General features: G+C 40.1%; 1 long non-coding RNA gene across 1 annotated transcript; it reads left to right on the top strand.

The window, feature by feature from the left end:
• Positions 1–373: 373 nt before the first annotated feature.
• Positions 374–13,086, top strand: LOC146501515 (uncharacterized). Its single transcript, XR_014869358.1, has 2 exons — positions 374–2,884; positions 3,059–13,086. It is a non-coding gene; the product is annotated as an uncharacterized LOC146501515 (long non-coding RNA).
• The last annotated feature ends 2,335 nt before the right edge of the window (positions 13,087–15,421 follow it).

Here is a 15,421-nt window from a genome sequence, read left to right as displayed (position 1 = left end):
ACAATAAATAACTCATTGTGATTGGACAAGATGATGTTAAATTTCAGTTAATGAACTGATGCGACACTCTAATTTGATGGATACACTCACAGACAAAAGTATTGTGTGTTAAATAGTATGTAGTAATGATAATATAAATGGAGGGGTGAATTTATTTTGTTGACATTATCAGCCATTTAATTATTATATATCCTACTGTTACCTCATCAGCTATAGTGTCAGAATATGCTATTTAATATGGGTTATTGAACTGTATAGTGCTTTTCTACTCTACCTGAGCACTCAATAAATGTATAATAATATAATAATAGTAGAAGTATAATAATAGTATAATAATCTTTAGGGAACAACTTATTAGTTGATAACTTAAAGACAACTGGAAAAGTGCAGTTTTAAACCAGGACTTATTTGATCTCGCATGGCACCACTGAAAACAATGGTCGACATATTTACGTCTATAATCTACACACTTAGTGACACATATGATGTCAACCTACTCGTGGACTCTTCTTGCCCAAATGTGTGTCCTTTATTGTCCATTTCCTGCACAAGCGGTCAGCTGCTTCCTATCTGGCGCCACACCAATGACCAGCCACAGACCCCCCCATCGCCACGGTAGCACTATTAGGGAGGGTCAAGAGCGGGGGGAGAAAAGATGGAAAACGCTGATAGGAAGAAACAGGACGTTCCCTCGATCACAGTTGAGCTAGTTGCGGAAACTGCAGCACGATTTTGTGGGGCGACACGCGCTCCACCACTGAAAAAAAAGGTGTGGGATTGTGTCACAGACTGAGTTTGGGAGCTGAGTCAAAAATCCAGAAATAAAAAATGTGGACATTATCCCAAACAAGTGTTCAGTCTTGTTTGAGATCACTGTTCAGCCAAGTTTGTTGATTATTAACTCATCTTTTTGTGTCAAAATTGCAACCCGATCTCCCAAGCGAAGTCCAAAAGATTTTATGTCTGCGAGAAAATCACGAGTCAATGTGCCTGTTTTGGCTGTAAGGCAAGAATTTCAGTTTCATCACGAATGCCCTCAACATGTACAGAGACAGAGAAAGAGCGAGAAAGAGAATAAAAAACAGTTCAAAGTGAAATCCTGATAGATTCTGAGAAAAGATGCGGAGAGCCAGATAAATGAAATACAGGGGATGGTGCTGGAGGGGTGAGTAGATGTGAGAGGAAAGAAAAAGATGAATATAAAGAGGAGGGAGAGATGAAGGCACAGGAGAGGAGAGACAGGGAGATCTGACAGGGCCGACAGCTCTCTTTCATAAAGAGCATTAGATATGAGCCTCAGTCTGTCTCTCCAGGGGATGTGGTCTGGGTTGTCTTTTTCCCCCCACCACACTCTCACACAGAGACACACATACACACACACACACACACACACACACACACTTATATACAGTGAGCTGTCAGTAGAAGCTAAAGCTGTTAACCTAGAGCAAACAATCAAAAAACAAAGCTACTGAGCATTCTGATACATAAAAGTCATAGTTTATTTAGCACACAACCCCAAACTAATTTAACTTAACACATGGATTAACTTAAGACTTTGATGCAAACTTAAAGGTGAAAACGCCCTCGTATCAATTGCAAATGTCAGCTTTTGGTACCAGTTCCCTCACATCAACATCTCTCTCCCACTGACACTTCTGTCAAAAGACTTTAAAGCAACTGAGTGACATGTTGTGTTTAGCAAAGTCAATTCAGAACAGAGCTGCAACTGCTAGTGGTAAAACTATTCCTAAGTTTGTGTTGTAAAGTCCTCCCAAAGGTCTCGGTACTTGCTAGTGTCAAACTATTTTAAGAATGAAGCCACTGCAGAATAAATGCTGCCAACAACAAAGGTTTTAAAGGGCTTTGTGCTCTCAAACCAGTTTGAGATGATTTGAGTTTTGTGACATTGTGCGTTATCCTGCGGAAAGATGTGTACAATGTGGTTATAAAGGGATGAATGTGACCTGTGGCTCAATTGGTCAGGTGCTCAAAGTGTGCCAAGACACTATATCCATATTATTACATTACCACGAGTAGTCTGAATTGCTGATCCAGGCATGATAGATTCATGTTGGGTATGCCAAATTCAGACCCTGCAGGTGAATGTTGCACCACAGGTCAAGGGTCATCAGACCAGGCAGCATTCTTCAAATCGTATTGTCCAATCATAGTGAGCTTGTGCAAACTGTAGCCTCAGTTTCTTTTTCTTTATTGGCAGGATTGGCAGCAATGGTCTTCTGATGCTGTAGCCCATCTACTCCAGGTTTCTATTTGTTGTGTTTTCAGAGATGCTATTCTTAATTGCTTGGGCATAAAGAGTGGTTAACTGAGGTGTGTTCATGCAGCTTATGCTAAGAAGGAAACCTAATCAGTGCTAAAACAGGCCAACATTATTAGACTATTTGTAGGCTATGCATTAAATCATTACTACTCAGTATTTTTTTTTACCGAGCCTAGATAGGATTAGATATGCTCAGTATTATTCTTAAAAAGTACTGCTAAAAAAAATAAACAGGATCCTAGCGAGCTAAAATTAGCCTATTCAGTTTCAGCAGTTTAGTTAATCATAAAGCACTTTGTACCAGGACACTTGGTCCTAGTACAAAGATGGCACAAATCACGCACAGATCATGTAAAGTCACAAAATAGTACATTTATTGGCAGACGGGTATCATGAAAGGAGTGGAAGAAAAATAGGCATGTGCAGTTCTATTTGTTCCTTTAACAGCACAAACACAAAAGTAAAGAGTGCTTAATGTGTATCATCCTAGAGGAAGGAAACCACTCCATTTGCGATGACAGCAGAACACTGCTGCAAGATCTGGTCAGCCATAAAGGAGATTTTGTGAAGCTTGTGGATAGGACGAGTGACGATAACAAGGTATACTCAAACTACACGCAGTTTGGTTAACCAAACTGTGAAAGACAAAGTTTTGAAATGGTCAGGATGCATGTAGTATAACTATTTTACTTTGCTAAAAGTTACCTTAGTGCATAAATATCATTATACAAGTTATGACATTGTCACTATAATTTATATGCTGTTGCCGTGCAGTCTAATATTAAACACACAGACAGACCGACAACTAAAAGTAACCTTTGGAATGTGACATCTGCACTTCTCATAGCAGACCAATGATGCATGGTAAGTGTCAGCATTTCCAGTGGAAGGATTTCACTAAAGGCTTATCAAGAATTGCACATTAGTGTGTCAAGGTCAGCCGTTCTGAGTTGAGTTGTATGTCCAATTCACCCAACTGCCTGTAATGTGTTATCAGTTGTGCCCTGGATAGATAACCCCAAAAGCCTGAGAGCAAGTTTCCTTTTCTTGGTATTTCCTGTCCTTTTAAACTCCTTTTGGGCTAAAAAATTCCACCTAAGAAGGACAATTCATTGCTACTGACCCAGGGAATTTATTATTGCCAGTGAAGTACATCCTGATAAGGGCAAGGCTTTTACTCGTTTATTTCCTTTCTTCACTGTGCAAAGAGCATGTCTTATAGACTACATGGAAAATCACATCAATTTATTCGCAAAGTTGCTGCTAAAGAACATAAAAATAAATAGAAACTTTTGCAGAGGGAAAATGTGGAGAGCTGAGCCTCAGATCCCACTGAGAATAACTTCATCGTCTGCTTCCTTATTCTCTTTCATCCTTTAGGCTTGCTGTTTTGTTCCCTCTGTTTTACATGCACTTCTTATCTTTACATAGGAATTTTCAGCTCCCTGTCTTACACTCACTCCAACCTATACAACAAGTGCATATTGCTTATTCTTGAAAAGGCACACATGCACAATACCAGAGGTGCGGGGTTTTTTGTTGTTGTTTTTAAACATTATTAATGTACATTTTTAGATCTTTGGGTTTAGGTTGACAGGGTGTATATGTGTATATAAATAAGTCTTTGTCCTGGAGAAATAGTTTGCTGCTTTATAAGAAAGCCCGCCGCAAAGCCAGAACATCTTACTATTCGTCACTGATTGAAGAAAATAAGAACAACCCCAGGTTTCTCTTCAGCACTGTAGCCAGGCTGACAAATAGTCAGAGCTCTGTTGAGCCAACCATCCCTTTAACGTTAACTAGTGATGACTTCATGAACTTCTTCACAAATACAATTTTTATCATTAGAGAAAAAATTACCAATAATCATCCCACAGATGTAATATTATCTACAGCTACTCTTAGTACCATTGATGTTAAGTTAGACTCTTTTTCTCCAATTGATCTTTCTGAGTTAACTTCAATAATTACTTCCTCCAAACCATCAACGTGTCTTTTAGACGCCATTCCTACAAAACTGCTCAAAGAAGTCCTGCCATTAATTAATTCTTCAATCTTAAATATGATCAACCTATCTCTAATAATCGGCTATGTACCACAGGCCTTCAAGCTGGCTGTTAAACCTTTACTCAAAAGCCATCTCTAGACCCAGCAGTCTTAGCTAATTATAGGCCAATCTCCAACCTTCCTTTCATATCAAAAATCCTTGAAAAAGTAGCTGTCAAACAGCTAACTGATCATCTGCAGAGGAATGGCTTATTTGAAGAGTTTCAGTCAGGTTTCAGAGCTCATCACAGCACAGAAACAGCTTTAGTGAAGGTTACAAATGATCTTCTTATGGCCTCTGACAGTGGACTCATCTCTGTGCTTGTCCTGCTAGACCTCAGTGCAGCATTTGATACTGTTGACCATAATATCCTATTAGAGCGATTAGAACATGCTGTAGGTATTACAGGTACTGTGCTGCAGTGGTTTGTATCATATCTATCTAATAGACTCCAATTTGTACATGTAAATGGAGAGTCCTCTTCACACACTGAGGTTAATTATGGAGTTCCACAGGGTTCAGTGCTAGGACCAATTCTGTTTACACTATACATGCTTCCCTTAGGCAGCATCATTAGAAGACATAGCATACATTTTCACTGCTATGCAGATGACACCCAGCTCTATCTGTCCATGAAGCCAGATAACACACACCAATTAGTTAAACTGCAGGAATGTCTTAAAGACATAAAGACCTGGATGGCCGCTAACTTTCTGCTTCTTAATTCTGATAAAACTGAGGTTATTGAGAGAGTATATTTCTCCTGTTTTGGCTTCCCTTCATTGGCTTCCTGTTAAATCCAGAATTGAATTCAAAATCCTGCTCCTCACATACAAAGTCTTAAATAATCAGGCCCCATCTTATCTTAATGACCTTGTAGTATCATATCACCCTATTAGAGCACTTCGCTCTCGCACTGCAAGCCTACTTGTTGTTCCTAGAGTATTTAAAAGTAGAATCTCTACTTTCAGGATTAGGCTTAAAACTTTCCTTTTTGCTAAAGCATATAGTTAGGGCTGGACCAGGTGACCCTGAATCCTCCCTTAGTTATGCTGCAATAGACGTAGGCTGCCGGGGATTCCCATGATGCATTGAGTTTTTCCATTCCAGTCACCTTTCTCACTCACTATGTATTAATAGACTTCTCTGCATTGAATCATATCTGTTATTAACCTCTGTCTGTCTTCCACAGCATGTCTTTCACCCTGTTTTCCTTCTCTCACCCCAACTGGTTGCAGCAGATGGCCGCCCTTCCCTGAGCCTGGTTCTGCCGGAGGTTTCTTCCTGTTAAAAGGAAGTTTTTCCTTCCCACTTTCGCCAAAGTGCTTGCTCATAGGGGGTCATATGATTGTTGGGTTTTTCTCTGTATCTATGAAGCGCCTTGAGGCGACAGTTGAATTGAATTGAATTGAATTGAATGTATGCCTTATTTCTCAACACCTGATGCGGACGACTTTTAGTATTGTATAGGTATGGCTTTAGTTATTTAACTGTCCCTGGAATAGTGTCTGATATTGCCTCTTTCTTGTTTTACCATAAAAAATGAAGTTTTGGATAATGAATAGAAGAGGCCACCCTTTCATTGGTCTATAGTGAAGCACACAAAGCTGCTAATTCAGGCGTCCTGTTTACTATGATGAAATAACCGTCTCAAGTTTGTTTTGGTGTGTTGATTTTTCATACAGTGCCGCAACAAACAGGAATCAGCCACGAGGAGAAAAAGAAATATAAAGGAGTGTTTCCATTCCTACTGCTTCATCTTGTCGTTCTGAAGTTTTCAGGTTAAAAGCAGACATTCAGTTTGCTTTAGCAAAGGATCTTTTCATGGATGAGAACGAAATCTTCACATTAGTCTTGCCCTTGTTGCATAACCTCCATTTCAACTACTTCTTTTCGCGGATACGGCTTCATGTGAGACACATTCACGAGTATAATTGTTATTCTAAGACTGTAAAGATGGATACTTAATTAGCTTTGACTGTCAGGTCCATTGCACTTAGTCTGGCCTGCACAGGCCATAAACATGAGCAGTTGTTAAAGCATGTCACTGATTGGTATTAGTCAAACCACACTGTGAATACTGTGTAAAACACACATTCTTTACTGCAGGCAGAGCACGTCTCGACTTGGATCAGCTTAAGTTGAAGATTTTGTCCCTGTTTCCCTCACTTAATAGAGCACATTTGCTCCTCCTTTTTCATTTGCGTGCCTTTGAAGAGAGTCTAAAAGATAACAGTTTTGCTTTTGGGCAAGAGGTGATGGCGCTGAACATTTGAGCAGGAATTTTTAAAATGCTCGTCCTTGCCAAGGAGTTCAGCAGCCTCAAACACACGTGCATGCACACACACACACATCGATTCTCAAGCACTGATGCACATATACGCACACATCCACGAACACCAAACACATAAATGCACACACACACACACACACAGATGCAATTATTTAGATGCTCCAGCGCTGCTTTGAAATGGAAATGTTTCATCTTTTTTTTCCTCCGTGAAGAAAACAGAAAAACAAAAAATACCAAAAGGATCGAAAATGACATGAGGGAAGCCTGGCACCTGCAAACAAATCACTCTGCAGCGTTTGTTCTCCAAAGACAGCGTCTGACTTTGTGAGATGTGAAAGTTTCACTTGTCAAAGTACATGTGCGATTTGTGAAAAGTCAATTGTGGTATATTCTGTCATCGCTTTAATAGCGGTTTAAGAATAAAAATAACTGCTTACTCTAACGAACTGTCGGCAGACGGGACATTTGTTTACCTACAAATCTATCTGTAGCTAATGAGTGTTTTAGAAAGTAGAAAAATGCATCCTGATACCAAAGGTATTTAATGCAAGTTATGATTTCTAAAATACCCTCGTGCATGTGGAGAGGGCCTTACAGTAGGCACTGTGCTTTTTTAGCTCTTCCTGAACAAACTCTAAACAATTACTGTCCAAAGTCCAAAGGATCCAACACAAGACTACTTATTGCCATCCATTATATCATGGATGGCAAACTATTCTCACATTTTTAAAAGCAGTATTGTCATTATTCCAAAATTATACCTCAGATCAAATAGAGGGTGAACTTGTGTTAAAGGCTGAAACACATTATCTCTCATTTTTTTGTTATATTTGTGTTTGTTTGTGCATGTGCCTGCTTCTGCTGTGCCCATACACTGGTCTCTGTGAATCCCTAACACATGGCTACACCATTTCCATAAAGTAAAAACAATTACATGTGAAAATAAATGGCCGGGATGAAAAAAGTGGAACTCTTCAAGTATATGACATGAAATCCTGCATAATTTTAACACAGCATCTACAGTATAATCATTTAACCCCTAATCTTTTGAGGCACACTCTGACCACACTGGCCGTGGGGCGTGCCCACTTGACTCTTGCGATAAATCTCCAGAAGAGTTTCTTGCTGCTTTGTTAACCATTAAGGGGCACAAATAACGAGAAAGAGGGTTGGGACTCACTCAGAGTCATAAATAACCACAATAACACCTGATCAATTTTGGCGCTTCGTGAAAAGCATTAGTTTGCTTTTTATGTGTCATTACGCTGCGTCATTTTCTTATTTCATAAAGAAAATGTCACCACTGACACAAACATCATGTCTTCTATGTGCAGTCTTTTTTATTAATACTCTGTTCTGGTCATCCTGCTCTCTCTTCTTCTGTGTGTGTGTGTGTGTGTGTGTGTGTGTGTGTGTGTGTGTGTGTGTGTGTGTGTGTGTGTGTGTGTGTGTGTGTGCGTGTGTGTGTGTGCGTGTGTGTGTGCAAACAGACCATGGCCATAAAATCTTGCTGCAACATCATTGGTTGAGGCAGCACATCTCTAGGACCAATGAGCAGACAGCGTAGGTCTGTGGACTGGCGGCCTGGTGAAACTACTCAGTGACTGAATCATGATATGTCAATGCACACACACACACACACAGGTACAGAGAAGTGGGACATGTCTTGCATACAGAGCAGGCAGATCTATTTCAAAGAGAAAAGGAGACAGAGTTATTGAAAAGAGAAAAGGTGACGTCACTATTATTGTTACTGATTGCTTGTGTCGCCATGTGCGTGTGTGTGTGTGTGTGTGTGTGTGTGTGTGGTCCGTCTCCTCCTATCATCCTTCCCCTCTCATCACCTCTAACTAATTGACTCCTCAATGTCAGCGAGCATTACTCGCCTTCCTCTCTCCCATCTCTATATTTCTCTCTTCTGTCCTCGTTTTTCTTCCAACAGAATTTATTTATTGTCAGCTAAAATATTATTCCACTCCATCATTCTCCTCCCTTTGTTGTTCAGCCATTAGCTTTTCCTCTGATTTGGTAATTATTTTTCTTCTACCCTCCCTTTTCTTTTCTTCCGTGAAGCTTATCTCCTTTTCTTATCTCCTAAATCAGCTTCCTCTCCCCCGCCTCCTCTTCCCTAGCTTTGCACGTTTCTCTAGCTGACTGAGACATTAGTTTAGTTTCCTATTCTGGCGATATGCCACGATTCCCAGCAAGGATATACACATTCATTAATCAGCAGTGTGCTCGGAGAGCCCTTTTACAGCACAACAGCTAATGCATTACCTTAGGTCACATAGATGATCATGAAAATGATGAAAGAACAGTGGGAAAGAAGAAATAGAGCTCAATACCTCTGAATTAAACTCTTCGCTGTCATTTTGTCTGTAAGAATAATTCTGATTGGATGAACACAAGACCACATTTCCACATGTGTAAGAAAGCGTGAGTGATAGGAAAAGAGACAGGAGGTTGTTTTTCACCTTCAAATACGCACACACACAAATCATACAGTTACATAACAATCAAATTCAATCATTTTGACAGTTTTTTTCTCTACTGCTACTACTTATTAACATCAAAGTTCAACACGTGCGTCCCTGTGTGCGTGTAGCCAAAGGCTATCGATGCATTACACCGACATTGCATCACTGCCTTGTTTGCATCATGCAAGCAGGACGAATCCCAGGAGGTCACTCATGTCAGAGAAATGCACAAACATGTGCATATATAAGCCTGTAGATGCCATAGCTGTTAACAGAGCATAGTGTTGTGGACCAGTTTATATTTTCTGATTTTATTTCCTTTTCAACTCCACCTTCTAACATGACTCATTGTAAAAGAGAGTTACTGTATAATTTTTAACTTAACACAATAATTAATGGTTCTTAAATTATTTTAGTTATATGGCAGAAAATGTATAATCCTGAACACATCCCTCTGGGGAAAGGTCAAACTGGAAGCTGGTTCCACAGAAGAGGCGCCTGAAAGTTGAAGGCTCTGCCTCCCGTTCTACTTTTAAATACTCTAGGAACCACAAGGAAACCAGCAGTCTGAGAGCGAAGTGCTCTATTGGAGTGATATGGTACTATGAGGTCTTTAAGATAAGATGGGCCCTGATTATTCAAGACATTTTATGTAATGAGAAGGACTTTAAAATTCAATTCTGGATTTAACAGAAGAGGAGCTAATATATGAGATATATGCTATACAATATTCTGGAGCAAGGATCGATATTTTGATGAATTTTAAATGAAACTGATTATTTGACATGATGGTGGATACTATGGATGCATATTGGCAATGCTGTTCTGTTATTTCAAAATAACAGAAAAGCTAATTGCTAATATGTGGATGAAAAGCTTATAACTGATATGAAAAAGTTTATACTGATACATTAATAGCTATTAATAGTAAGGTACAGCTGTGTGTGTTACAGTGGTAGTCCATTTGCCTTACACGTGTAAGATCCATGGTTCGAAACCACTGGGAAAAACAAACCCAGCCTCGGGGGGTCATAAGCTAGTGTAGTCATTGGTCTGGATGGGAGGGTTGTGTCAGGAAGGACATGTTGATCCATTTGCTGTGGGGACCCCTTGGGAAATAAGGGAACAGCCAAAGGTATCTTGAAAAACATCAGACACGTAAACATTTAATTTACATTTTCATTGCCGAATTTAATTAAGGTTGAGTTTTAGAGCAATAGTCATTTGATCTGCAACATTATGTCAGCATTATGGTGTCATTTTACCCCACATGATGGCTAATGTATGTTTGAAAGTGTTTACACATAGACTGCACTTTCTGGGGGTCACAGGAGGGTGAAGGGAGAACCCAAACACAGGACACGATGCCAGACTGAAATAAAACAAATAGGGACACTGGACAAAACAAGCATCCCAGAACGTACAAAGTCCAGTGGGGTGACACAAAGCAGAAAGAAAACACATAAACAATAAGGAATGCACAAAATAACACAGTTGATTCAATGCTTCCTTTATCGCCTCCCATAGCAAAGGATATACTGAACAGTCCAGTACATTTTACATGACGGTCAAGCAAAAGTGGTTTAGGAAAAGCAGGTAGAAGGTATTTTTTGTACCTTTTGTTTTTTGACTATCCAGAGCTTATACAACAGACGATGCAACAAAGGATGAAAGGGAAGAAGAGATCATATATAGACAGAAGGGGACGATGCACAAGTGGAGACAATTAAACACAGGTGAAACAAATTAAGGCGGACAGCCAATCACAAAGGAAGGACAGAAACAAAAAGGTAAACAATCCACCTCCTACTCAACTAAACATAACCATAGAAACTAGAAACACAAAGAGACATAACAAAACCAAAAATTAAAAATCGGTGATGATTTTATTGGAAAGGGAAACCAGAGATTAAACCGAACACCAACAGTAGATGGTTGACAATAGCTTATTATATGCTTTCAATTGTGTTTTTCCTATGTGCCATCTGGGTATGATGTGCCTGACAATGCAACACAATGAGTCAGAAAGTCTTGAAAATTACAGAGAAGAATTTTTTTTTAACTGCCAAGTAATTTAAAGTAGCATTCAGCTGAGGTTTGAGTGGTTGGTTTTCAATTCAGAGCAAGTCTTCTGTGTTCAGAGGACCTTCTCTTTTATCTAATCTTTGAGTAGGCAACAACTTTCTGGTTGAAAACGCTTTTGTAACTCCAGCATCCCCTACACTTCCCTCTCTGATATCTACAGATTGCTTCAGAAAGATTAAATATGGGACACACACACACACTGTGTTTGAGATAATTTGGGTGTTCTTCGTAATCTTTCCACTCCGTATTGAGCTCTTTTCTCTGCTTGATACATATCAGCTATTACATAAAGATGCTGACTGCTTCACCTTGCATGGAGCAGTGCTGTGCTGACTGAAATGCCAAGTGGTGTCACTTGCATGACTTCTAGTGGGTGAAATTTGTGTGAGTGGATACTTTATCCTGTCAGGATCGCCCGTTGGGTCACTTTAGTCGTAAGTTTCACAAAGCTCTACTCAGCAAACCGCCAAAATATTTCATACTTTAAAAAAAAGCACTGCAGCACTGCACTGTGTTTATGAGCCTTGAGTATCCAAGCGCTGGTAATCAGTCATTTCTCTGATAAAGATGTGCTTCTTTATGGAAATTCATTATCGCCATCATCATCAGTGTGAGTGTTAACTGAGATATCTCAGACTTGTTAAAATGCACTAAATAAGGTGCATAATGGAAAAGGTTCCCATTTTAAAGTGGCATACAATAGCAAATGTTAGGATTTACATTTGACACACTCAACATTTTACAATAGCCATCCTCAATGAATAGCGTGCAGAGGAAGGGTTTCCCCCCTGGTGCCTGTGTGTCTACTGTCCAGTCAGTTTAGTGCAGGGGTGGGGTGAACAGGGATGGAGTCCACAGGAGGAAAAGAAGAAAGACACTGGAACAGTTCAGACAATGGCTTTGGCCTGCCTTTGCTATTTCGAGAGGCTTCCTCCACATTTGATTTCACCCCAAACATCACCCTCCCGCCTCTGCTAAGTTCAGCTCTACCTGTTTGGTCTCTGCCAGCTAAAATCCACTCAAGATAGGAGAGTGACTCACACAATGGCATGACTTCAGGGCTGAAACAGCTTCCTGGTTGTTGATTTGTCTCTACAGCTCGCTTTCATGCGAATAATAGGGTGTAGAATTGCCCATTTTGGGGGGCAGGAAGTACATTGAGATTTGCGTTTAGGAAAGCGTTCGCTAAAAGGGCGCTAAAAAGGGTGTAATAAGAGACAGCTACACAACATACACATATGCACACATTGGGACAGTGTCCTCAGCACAGGAAGCCCAGCCTTCTGATGACAGGAAGCAGCCCTCACCATGGAGACAGCAGTCTGAGCTGGTGTCCTGCAGGTCAAAGGCAGACATACGTACACAGGCAACCTGAAGCCATCTATGGAAGAGGCAGGGAATTAGAAATCTAAAAGAAAGAACAGGAAAGCGCTCATTTTTATGCAGTCCACTGAAGACCACGAACACTTTCACTCACACACAGTTTACACTGTATAAGCTCTGTGCCCAACACAACTCTGTAAATAGACAAGAGCTTCTGACAGGCTGTGAGGGGGTGATCTTTCATCTGTTAATCACCACATATTTTGACTATGTATTAAAGTGATTCAGTGATTCCTAAATGTTGGTGCTTGGTTTCACTTTTGTTCAAATTGCAGATACTTAACAAGGTTGTTATTTAAAAAATGTGCTTTTATTTTCCCGTTCCACCATATTCCAAAGACACACATTTAAGTACAATAAACTCATTGTCATGTTCCAGAAACCAGTTTGACATGACACGGTGTGTCATCCTGCTGGAAGCAGCCATCAGAAGATGGGTACACTGTGGTCATAAAGGGATGGATATGGTCAGAAACAATACTCAGATAGGCTGTGGTGTTTAAATAATGTTCTTTTGGTACTCTGGGGTCCAAAGTGCGCTAAGAATATATATCCCAGAGGATTACACCACCACCAGAAATCTGAACTGTTGATAAAAGGCAAGATGGATTCATGCTTTCATGTTGTCTACACCAAATTCTGACTGTATTATCCAAAAGTCAGAGTAGAAACTCAAGCCTCATTTTTCCAATCTTCTAAGATCCTTTTGATTAGCCCATAGCTGACAGGAGTGGCATCCAATGCGGTCTCCATCTGCTGTAGCCTGCTTCAGGTTCAATGTGTAGTGCATCAGGAGATGCTCTTCTGCATGCTATAATGAGTGGTTATCTGAGTTAGGCATGATTAAGACTTCATAAATATTGCTGCTTTTTGTTTACTTAGTGCTCTAATTTACCAAGGTGGTGGTTACAGGTGGCATTGTGGTGTTGTTCATAGCAAGAAGATCTTGATTTGAACCCAGGCTGAGGCCTTTCTGGCCTTGGCATGTTCTCGGTGTATGTGTCTACATGGGTTCTCTCCAGGGCTGGACTGGTAATCTGGCATACCTGATGGGCCGGCGCACTTTTGGGTCGAAGGGTCAGTTAAAAGACCCCTATGCACCGGCCCTACAAGCACTTACAGCAGCCGATTCATTTATTTTTATTACCGGCACTGTCCAATCAAATCTCTTACCACAATCAGGCCCTCTCCTACTTTTGCTTTAGTTCACTAGAGTTTAGTGAGAAAGAAGTGCTGAAAACGTAATGCTGAACAATTAAGACAGAAAAAGAAAAAGAAACTAAAAATAAATGCAGCGATCATGGTGCCAGAGCCAATTCTTTTGTCCTAGTCCAGCCCTGGTTCTCTCAGCGTACTCTAGCTTCCTTCCACACTCCAATAAATGATAAAATTATAGTTTAAATTATATCATAGGTTTCCAGTAAATGTAAACATGAGTTCCCCTTTTTCTTGACGTCCAGTGTGTGTGCATGCGTGCGTGTGTTTGTATTGTAGTAACCTTAGTCCACTGTACAACAAAGGGCGTACACCGATGTTTATACTCTGGCTCCACGCTGACCCGAACCCTACACACACTTTCCTCATACTCCCTACTCAAAACCAAAACATTCACCTCCCCCTCCTTTGTTGGCATCCTCCTGCTCTGTCACCATATGCATCCCTTCCACTTTTACGCAGCGCTTAACACAAAGTGCATAAACATCTGTCATTGTGGACATCAGTGATGTTTTTTGACTCTGTGTTCAAAGTCGTATGAAACGTGGCAGCATGCTGCTGCAGAGACAAGTTAATAATCCATCAGGTTTCAGGAAGGAGAGTTCAGACCCACCTAAAGAGGATACAGACGAGGAACATTGCAAAGAATAGGCGCTGGTTTGGGTTTTTTGTGTGTGTGTGTGTGTCAGATTGTTTTGTTTTCAGTTTATTTATTTATGTAATTATTTTGCAGTAACACTATTTTGTTTTCTGTTGGTTTGATTCGATGTAACACGTTTAACTGGAATTCCAATAATGACTGGTGAAGAGCTGTAATTTGAAATGGTTTCTGTTTCCGTCAAAACAGAACTATGTCTGTTTGTGAGGGTTCAAAAGTAATTGGACACTACAAAACACTTTGTGTAACATGTCGGTGTTGTTTCAGGTTGAGTTTACTCACAAGTGAAGTCAAATGAACCAGCTGCAAATAACATGGTAGAAGAAGCGGAATTAATGTTTTGGATAGCTGAAAAATTGAAAAATCACAATTTATGGCTTCACAGCAGGTCAAGGGCGCTTCCCGGAAGAGCCGTGGATGTTTTTCTTAAAAGTGAGTTAAAAAAATTTCAAATAAAAGACCCCAGATCTCTGAGAACATGAGAAGCCGACCCCCCGCTGAGCGTCAGAAAACAGAGCACGTCAGGCTGCAGTTGGGAGATGTTTAATGGGTGGGTGAAACACAGTGATGGATGGAGAGGAAACTCATCACTCAGTCTTTCCTCTCATCAGTCACACTTGGTGGTTCTAAGCCTTTGCCATGGCAGGAATAGCTAATAAGGACATTTGCACACTTGTATTTATTGTTGCTCTATTGATGATTTATCTCTCACTCGCAGCGTCATTCTCTCTGCTCAGATTTAAAAAGTGCATTAAAACTCAAGAGCATTTTATTATCCATAAGGGCATAAATCCCAAACAAGTATCCTTTTCTGACTAAAGGATATCTGACAACAATTAAAATGAAAAAGAGCAAGAGTCAAGAAAACTTGAGACAGTCATTGACCCTAAGGAAATTTCCAGTAAATATTAAAAAATAATGATTTTCTATGACACTATAACGTCACTAAAGTCTTTAGCAGTAATATAAACCAGCTCAA

Source organism: Neolamprologus multifasciatus, chromosome 15 (assembly GCF_963576455.1).
Source record: "Neolamprologus multifasciatus chromosome 15, fNeoMul1.2, whole genome shotgun sequence".
NCBI classification, from domain to species: domain Eukaryota; kingdom Metazoa; phylum Chordata; class Actinopteri; order Cichliformes; family Cichlidae; genus Neolamprologus; species Neolamprologus multifasciatus.
This window is presented reverse-complemented; position numbering and strand designations above follow the sequence as displayed.